Below are 9,053 nucleotides of genomic sequence, written 5' to 3'. Positions count from 1 at the left end.
ATATTTTATTATTATCGTGGTTAATTATGAAGATTAATCAATATGAGGTTTTAGAGACTATCCTGCAATTGTCTACCAAACATGTAAAAAAAAGTCTTATTTTATAATTTATCGGTGATCAACTGTCACATTAGCGTTATTATTCATTCGTCAACACGTCATTCTCTGCATAAAGGGACAGTTCACTGAGTAAAATGCATATTGCTATCTCTTTGAATATTGCTTTGTTTAAACAATGAAATGGGTTCGTTATTAAAGTTTCGTGTATACAATTCAACTCTGTAGATCAAACCTCTGTACAGGTAATATTATTTTAAAGTCCACTTATAGTTGTTAAAAACTGGTCGCATGTGTTAATGTTGTATCTGTCAAGGCGGAATATCCCGTTACGAAACAACAAGATATGACCTCTTTACACCGTTATATCAATCACCCCCACCCCCACCCTTCATCTGATATTTACAGTTCCTAATAATCTGCATGACGTCATTGGTTTTTTTTTTTAATCAGAATATGTATATATACCCTTCGTTTTACCTGTTATTACAACAATTCACCTGCATATCTTAATTAGACTGATTCGGATTGGTAAGTATTGTATTTGGTATGATTACTGCATTCTTGTTTTAAATGACTGATTAATCTTTCTATAGTTACCTTTTTAAACTCTACTTTATTTTGAATTTAAGTGTGTACACATAACCTTACCGTATTATATTTTAATTTATTGACACCAATGGCTATGCCTTATTATGAAATAAATACAAAATATATTCAATTATGACTTAACTTTCAAACCATTCATCTTTTAGTTCTAAACATCAAGGATGAACGTTATCCTAACTCTGGTCGTAGGTTCCTGTGCTGTTTTATGCATGCATTCTGGTGCCGACGCCCAATTCAATTACGCTCAAAGAAATCAGGATTATCGGAATCAAGGCAGCTTTATAAACGAAGGCCAGTTGTTACGTAACCAAGGCCAGTTTCTGCCTAACCAAGATCAATATAAACGTAACCAAGGCCAATTCTTGCCAGGTCAAGATCTTTGGAACCGTGGTTTATTAAGTCAGGATCGACAATGGAGAGGACAGGGCAACAATTTTGCTGGTATTGCAACCAGCTTTTCATCTAGACCTAGAAGTAAGTTAACATAACTTGAACAAAGTAATCTTAATGTTTATGGATTTGAAGTAAGGCTAATATTTATAAATTTGAAATAAGTAATCTTAATGTTTGTGGATTTGAAATAAGTAATTTAAATGTTTATAGATTTGAAATGAGTAAATGGAAATAAATGAAATGGGGTTTAACGTCATACAGTGTCCTATGTGGGAAATTTTGCCCGGACATAGGAACTACGGCCTACTCTTATGTCGAATTCCAACTGTCAAGGGTTCTTTTACGTGCACGCCAATGTGTACACGGGTCCTCGGTTTTTAGTCCCACCCGAATGACTATACGTCGTGTAATAAGTACGGATAATTTAAAAATTTGAAGTAAGTAATCTTAATGCTTATGGATTTGAAATAAGTAATCTTAATATCTATGGATTTGGAACACATAAGGTAATATTTATGGATTTGAAACAAGTAAGGTTAATATTTATGGATTTGAACTGAAATAAGTATGGTTAATATTTATGGATTTGAAACAAGTAAGGTTTATATTTATGAATTTGAAATAAGAAAGGTTAATATTGATGAATTGAAATAATGAAGGTTAATATTTATGCATTTTTTGCTTTTAAAACAAAGTTAATATTAATGGATTTTAGAAAGAAGTATCATAAAGAATATTTACTAATTTTTAACCATTCCAACAACTATGATAAATTTAGATTAATTAAGAATACGGTCATTTAAAAGGCAATACATATGATATTTTACGGCAAAAAAAATCGATTACTTTAGCCTATGAATTTTAATATAATTATTGTAGGTTGACACTAGACTTCCACAGTTCTGTATTCTCAGCGACATGTATCTTTATTTATTACAATATTACAGGATATAAAAGATCATTATACAGACCTACCAGAAATAACGGAAGAGGTAACCAAGGAAACAATGGTGGACAGCGGTTTAATCAAAGACAGACAACCCCCGGTAACATATAGTCTTCCTATTGAAAAATAGCAAATTTTGTGATTATCTGTCGATGTCCATGACAACAATTTAAGTGGGACTTTCGATCACTGTAATTCAGGAAACATGACTTGACTGACCTAATAACAATACTGATAGGTCCAGGAAATGAATTCCGCAAAATACTTTGCAATATATTTTTTAGGAAGGAAACAGCATAATACTTATAAAACGTGAAGTATTTAATAAAAGAAATTTGTTCGTGGTTACTATTAAGATCTAAAGTCATCCACGGACACCATCTTGATCTAATTGCTATAACATGCCCCATCATCCTACTCTTATTGAGGGTAATAGTGTAGCATATTAGCGATGCTGAAAATAAATAATTGATAAATCAGAAACGGAATTATCATTTGCAATGAATTAAAACAAATAAAATGCAAATAAAATCTGAGAATATAAAAATTATTTAGATATTTATTCACATGACAAGTCCATTATCAACTCTTCAAACCATAAATATTTAGTGGATTAGACAATCTACTATAACCGATAATATAGTAGCACTCACGGTGACGATGATTGGAGGACTGGAAATCAAGACTTCGTTTACGTTCATAAATTTACCCAGATTGAAGTTAAATTAATTTATATTCTAGTACATGAGACTCAAAATGATATCTAACCTATTTTTTTTTTGGGGGGGGGGGGGGGTGGTGATAATTTGGTTATAATCAAATGAGCCGTTTTCAACTTTATTTTGATTTTAAAATTGAAATAGGAAAATGATTACTGACCTAGTATCACATTGGGGCTTTATTTAAGTCTATTTAACTATTAATATTTAATGCTATAGATTTATGGAGAAGCCGGGGTCAACAATGGAGAAATCAAGACCGGGTAAATGGTAATCGAGGTCAACAATGGGGCGCTAGAGGTCAACAATGGAGAAATCAAGACAATGTAAAAGGAAACCAAGGCCAGGGTCTCTGGGAACGCGACGGCCTTCCCAGAAATCAAGGTCAATTTGGAAGAAATGGCAAGGATCAGCTTTCTAGAGGTCATGGTCAGATTCTTGATATTCCAACTGAAATTTCTGCTCAACCCAGAAGTAAGTCTATTTACTTTGCGAAGAAATTTCAAAATATTATATTCCAATTGTTGGAAGGAAAATTGCCATCGTTTAAAAAGACAGTGGTCTTTTCCCCACGTAACACAATTAAATAGGAAAGATATCATATCTTTCTGATGTTATAAATTTATATATATCACTACAATAACTACCTATTACAGAACACCAAAACACGACAGAGTAGCCTTACAGTTAGTTCAGCTTTGAATGTAGGTCTCAATACACTCGCCCTGTACGTTCAGGAACCGTCCTATTGGATCCTTGTCGAAAAACTATCGGCCCCCAGTCAATTTTACTGTGTCATCTCTTTATTGAATATACTGCAGCTGCTATACGAGTCATACTTTCTGTAGCTCGGGTAATATTTCACGATGATATACGTCAATATTCCTTTAATTAAAATGCAAAATATATAATATATTACGCAGTCAAAGTGCCTTTGGAGAGATTACATGAAGCGGCATTATTCAGAATTTTAATATAATTAAAGTGGGTTGATAGCAAAGTGTATATTTCTCAGCAAAATTTATTTTATATGATTATTGTAGGTTGATACTAGACTATCAGACTTCTGGATATATATTCTTAGCGACATGCATTTTTATATAAATGTATACTCTTCAAAAAAAAGTAGGGGATATTGAAATGCAAATACATATGCAGGTTGTGATATGATAAATAGTCATGGACACTTGACATGCTTTGAGAGTATGTTCACAGATGAAGAACTTATCACTCCAACAGAACCACTGGGCTGTACGTGCGACACGCAATAGCGCCGTACACGGGGAGGGGTTCATTGTCAAATTTGACACTTCAAGGAAGGGTTGATGAAAACTGCCACGTGCTGGTTTATTCTATCCATGTTTGCTTTCCTATCGGTTCTTGCATAAGACTTACTGTTTAGCGTGTCTTTGCTTTAGTGTGTTACGTTTAATTTGCAATGAGACGTCTTCGACATGATAAACGTCTACGTGCTATTGGCATGCTCCAAATGGGTTCTACACAGCGAGCAGTAGCCAACATGCTTAATGTGTCACAGTCTGTGATCAACAGACTGCGGAACCGGTAACAACAAACACACAATGTTGATGATAGACCTCGTTCAGGTCGTCCTAGAGCCATTACACAAGCCAAGGATCGATACATTCGTACACAGGTCCTGCGAAATCGAGGACAAACCGACAATCAGCTTTCTGTAAACTTGTACCAAGTTACAGGAATTCGAGTTACACCCCAAACGATTAGAAATCGGCTACATCCAGTCCATTTCCATGCGCGACGACCGCGTGTTGTGCCTCCATTAACTTGCCAGCACATGGCAAACAGGCGTCAATGGTGTAGGCAGCGTAGAAATTGGGAATGTTCTCAGATGAGTCCAGATGTACTCTGGATTTCACCGATAGGCGTTCTCGCGTTTGGAGGCGTGTAAATGAGCGTCATGCTAACGTTAACGTCAGACAGCATGACAGATTCGGGCGTGGGTCTGTTATGGTGTGGGGAGGAATCACCATGACTGGCAGAACGGACTTGCATATTGTTCAAGGAAGGGTCACTGGTGTGTACTACCGATAGTTCTGCCCTTTGCTCTACGTGCAGGTCGACGTTTCATCTTTCAAGATGATAATGCCCGTGCCCACCGCGCTCGTGTCGTGAATGACTACCTCCAGCTTCACCATGAGTCCTGACCTTTCCCCTATAGAGCATGTCTGGGACGTCAACTGACAACACTGCAAGAATTGGCCGTGGCACTGCAAGAGGAGTGGGTCCGATTGCTACAAATCGTGATTGGACGATTGATTAGGAGCATGCCACGATGAATTGCTGAATGTCCGAAGATTGGTGGAGCAATTACTCATTATTAAGACAAAAATCAAAAACGTCCATTTTCACGTTTGACAGTGTATCTATTTGCGAGTGATATGGTGCCGTCAGATAAGCCGCCCATATGAACTGTTTATGTTCACGTGTAGGTAATTAACCTGTTATTAACATGCACTAGTTACCTCTTATAAAAACAGCAGTGTGTTTCCGCAGTTTTGTATTGTTTCTGAATATCCCCTACTTTTTTTGAAGAGTATATTACAATATAAATTATCTTCTATTACAGGATATAAAAGATCATTATACAGACCTACCAGTAATAACAGATGGGGTAACCAAGAAAACAATGGTGGGCAGTGGTTTAATCAAAGACAGACAACTTCCGGTAACATATAGAACTCTTATCTCAAATATTTTGATGGGTTTCTCATTTCCGACATCTTATTTATTATAGTCTAAACATACATTATGCAAGAGCTAAATCTGCCTATTGTAGGTCTTTCTTTATGCCTGAAATGTTATCTAATTATTAATTAGACATTAATTAACTTATCTTAATCATAATCAACTCTCGATGCCATCGTTAGCCTGCGATATTTAATGCATTTGAATACATTTTGTGATGGATAATTTAACGTAAAAATGAATAATCGAGACTTTATTTGTTATCGTACCAAGGTTAGCAATGCTATCCTAAAATTAAATCGTTAACTGAAATTTGCAGCATATTCTGTCAACCCTTTATCTAATCGTACCTAGTGCCCCTTTAGTGTTAAACAACGGGCATCCTGATTATTCTTGCTTTTTTTATTTTAGATTTAATGGCTCAAAGGGCTTTTAGAAACCGAGGACAAGGGTTTGAAAACCAAGGGCAACTATGGAGAAACAACCAAGACCACCGTTTCACAAACCAGGGACGTAAGTAAATGTCGTAATTTGATATACAAATATATATGCTCTATATATCGTACAAATCCTACGCAATTAAGGATTAATGGGTATTGATTTTATTAATACGAAGAAAAGAACTAAGGACAAGAACTTTCTCTCCCACCCCCCTTCCAAATGTTTATATCTCCGCCTTCTTCTTCGTCCTCTTTCATTTTTATTACAATTGATGTTGTATTTCACTCCTTTTTCTTCATACCTCCATTAAAAGCTTAATACAGATAAGCATTCTTATTTTATTAAATTGCCAGCTCATTAATATTGTATCTATCACGGTATTCTGGAAGCAGTTTTATATAATAAGTATCAAGTTGTTTGTTACTGTATTCGGTTATTTATATTATTCCCTTTATTATTTATATACGATTGCATATAACTATTCTGAATAAATATTGCTTAAATCAAGAACAAAAGTTGTAGCTTAGATAATCGATAATCGATGTCAAGGGATAGAAGTTCGAGTTAAAGAATTCACATTAGACATTAAGACATATAGGTCAAAAATAATATAAACTAACGCCATGCAGGTTACATCATGTAATATAAAATCTAGAATCAATAACTTATAGCCACTAAACTAGATTTGATAAATATTAGACACACTTTTGTTATCGGATTAGTTTTAGTTTGCATATAATACTCATTTTTGCTTGCTTGCACTCCTTTTAATCTTGGTAAATGTATAGAACAATATCAACAGAACCCACAGACTTCTTTTGTAAAATGACTACATTGGGCGCGAACATCGGCCCAATACGTCTACGAATCTAGGTTAAGCATGTATTTTTCAACATCTTAAATTGAAATAATGATTATATCCGTGTTTGTTGGCTTTCAATAAGGGATATGGCCGGGAGCTATGTCGAAAATAAATTAAAATCGAAAATACATAAAAATAAAAAAAACAATTCAATTACTATATTAATTTCATTTCCATCTTAATTACAGAATCCTACAGTAGAAGATATTGAAATCCATGATTAAACTTGACAGAAACGTTTATCATTGACCTTGTTTAAATCGGAGTTTTATTGTGATATATTTTGATAAGTGTAAAGTAGGCCATATAATGTAATCTATGTTTTTATGATTTTATTTATAAGTGCAATGCCCTACCATTATTATTATATTTTCGTAGCAAAATAAAGTGCAATATAATTGTATTAAAATTCAATTTACTATATGATACCCCTTTTTTCCTTATTTGTGATGATTATCCAGAAATGAAATGAAAGGAAATTGTCTTTAGCGTGCTACATAGCCCCATCCGGGCAAATGAAGGGTAATTCTTCCGGATGATAGCGGTAAATATTCGTATTTTGAATTACAACTGTAAAGTGTGGTTCTTTTACGTGCCCGCCAACGCATTTGCCCCATTCTAACGACTAGAAAACACTCCCGAAAATCCCATTTTCCAAATGCGGTGATGGTTTGACAGTAACAGCATTTTTAAGGACATTACATTTAAGTCAGCATTTTTTAAAGATATTTTATCCAAGCCTCCCTTCTTCAAATAAATTGCATTTTTATTATAATCAAGAAACCCAAAAGGCTCCAATCACTTATGGACTACAGGATATATAGTATAAGAATGCAGATCGCCATTAAATTTCACCATCTTGGTACAAATTTATAGCAATTCTCTCTCTGTCTCTTTTCTACCCTTTTTCATGTCCATTTTTGTTGATATTTTGGTCTATAATGGACGAAGAGGGCTTGAATTAACATTTTCTGCCAGGTTTTGGTAAATATTCATGATTTTGAGGCGGGAGGATAACGGGGTTATCAGGTTGGCTACGGTGATGTTTACGGCAACTAGTTGCATGTTTTTAGTGTGCTTCTTCAATTTTGTGTTTCTCAAAATTTTGGTGGTCATCCTCATACAAATTTGAGTGCAAAGGCATGACCATTTGTTCTTCTGTCTGTAGTGAAAAGCATTCAGCCCAACGAAAATTTGGGGAAAAGTTGGGGTGGGCAAAGAGGCCGAATTAACATTGAAGTCAACGGGGAAATTAATGGTGGTCTGCCTCCATAACGATGAGAGTTATGTCCCTTTATTTCGGTAAAATATGTCCGACCAGAAAAAGGTTGAAATAGCGCAACACTGGTATATTGAAAATCTATATGTGATCTTAATTCACCTGATAAAGCAAGCATGACAATATTTAATGTTCAGAAGTAGATAATAATGGAATTATTATTTCTTCTTATTATTATTGCAGCATATTTATAGACATAGGACCGAGGTCCCGTGTATACATTGGAATGCATGTAAAAGATCCCTTGGCAGTTGGAATTCGATATAAGAGTAGGGCAAAATATTCCTCATAGCACACTGTATGGCGTATGCCCGTCTTCATTAGCCCAGTATAGGAGCAGAACAGTAGGACGTTAAACCCCGTTTCATTTCATTTTATAGACATAGGTGTATGGGCTTGATGACTGTTTGGAGGGGGGCAGACCCCCCCCACCACCCCCCACCCCCCACCCCCCGCCACAAAATAAAAAATTGTAAAAATTTGACGACAGCAAACGCGGGTTTCTACCACTCCAACCGTGAATAGAGCAACTTCAAAATGGTCTAACAAACCTTCCTGGCTGCCTCGAATTCCAATCAACCAATCTATGGTTTACAGTTCCTGGATGCAGGGGACCGCCAGGAGAAACTTTTAAAAAATTTAACTGCCGCAAACGCGTTTTCCAGCTATTTCAGCCGTTGAATACAGCAACTTCAATGTGGTCCAATGCTGACCCGAATCACAAACAAACAACCAATCTTCGCGGGGTGTGGGAGCCTCGCCCTCCTGGAGAAAATTTTGAAAATGCAACCGTCGCAAGTGCGTTTTTCTGCTATTCTAGCCCGTGAGTTAAGCAACTCCAAAGTTGTCCAATGGTTTTGTAACCGAAATCCCACATTATTTACAAATAATAATCGATGCCCGAAAATGTCGCACAAAGTAGAGTGTTTCCAGACAAAATGTTTTAATTCATAGTCAATTCAGTACAAATTTGGGGTATTCAATTACAAGAAAAGTAAAATTGGTGTTTTATTAGATTTCGGG

The 9,053-nt window shown here is 35.5% G+C and overlaps 1 non-coding gene across 1 annotated transcript; it reads left to right on the top strand.

Moving 5' to 3' along the window:
* Positions 1-556: 556 nt before the first annotated feature.
* Positions 557-7,136, top strand: LOC126824894 (uncharacterized). Its single transcript, XR_008788595.1, has 7 exons — positions 557-588; positions 813-1,140; positions 2,007-2,105; positions 2,944-3,198; positions 5,330-5,428; positions 5,860-5,961; positions 6,940-7,136. It is a non-coding gene; the product is annotated as an uncharacterized LOC126824894 (transcript).
* Positions 7,137-9,053: the final 1,917 nt, after the last annotated feature.

Source organism: Patella vulgata, chromosome 6 (assembly GCF_932274485.2).
Source record: "Patella vulgata chromosome 6, xgPatVulg1.2, whole genome shotgun sequence".
Classification (NCBI taxonomy): domain Eukaryota; kingdom Metazoa; phylum Mollusca; class Gastropoda; family Patellidae; genus Patella; species Patella vulgata.
The sequence above is the reverse complement of the archived record's forward strand: the minus strand, read 5'-3'. Positions and strand labels throughout refer to the sequence as shown.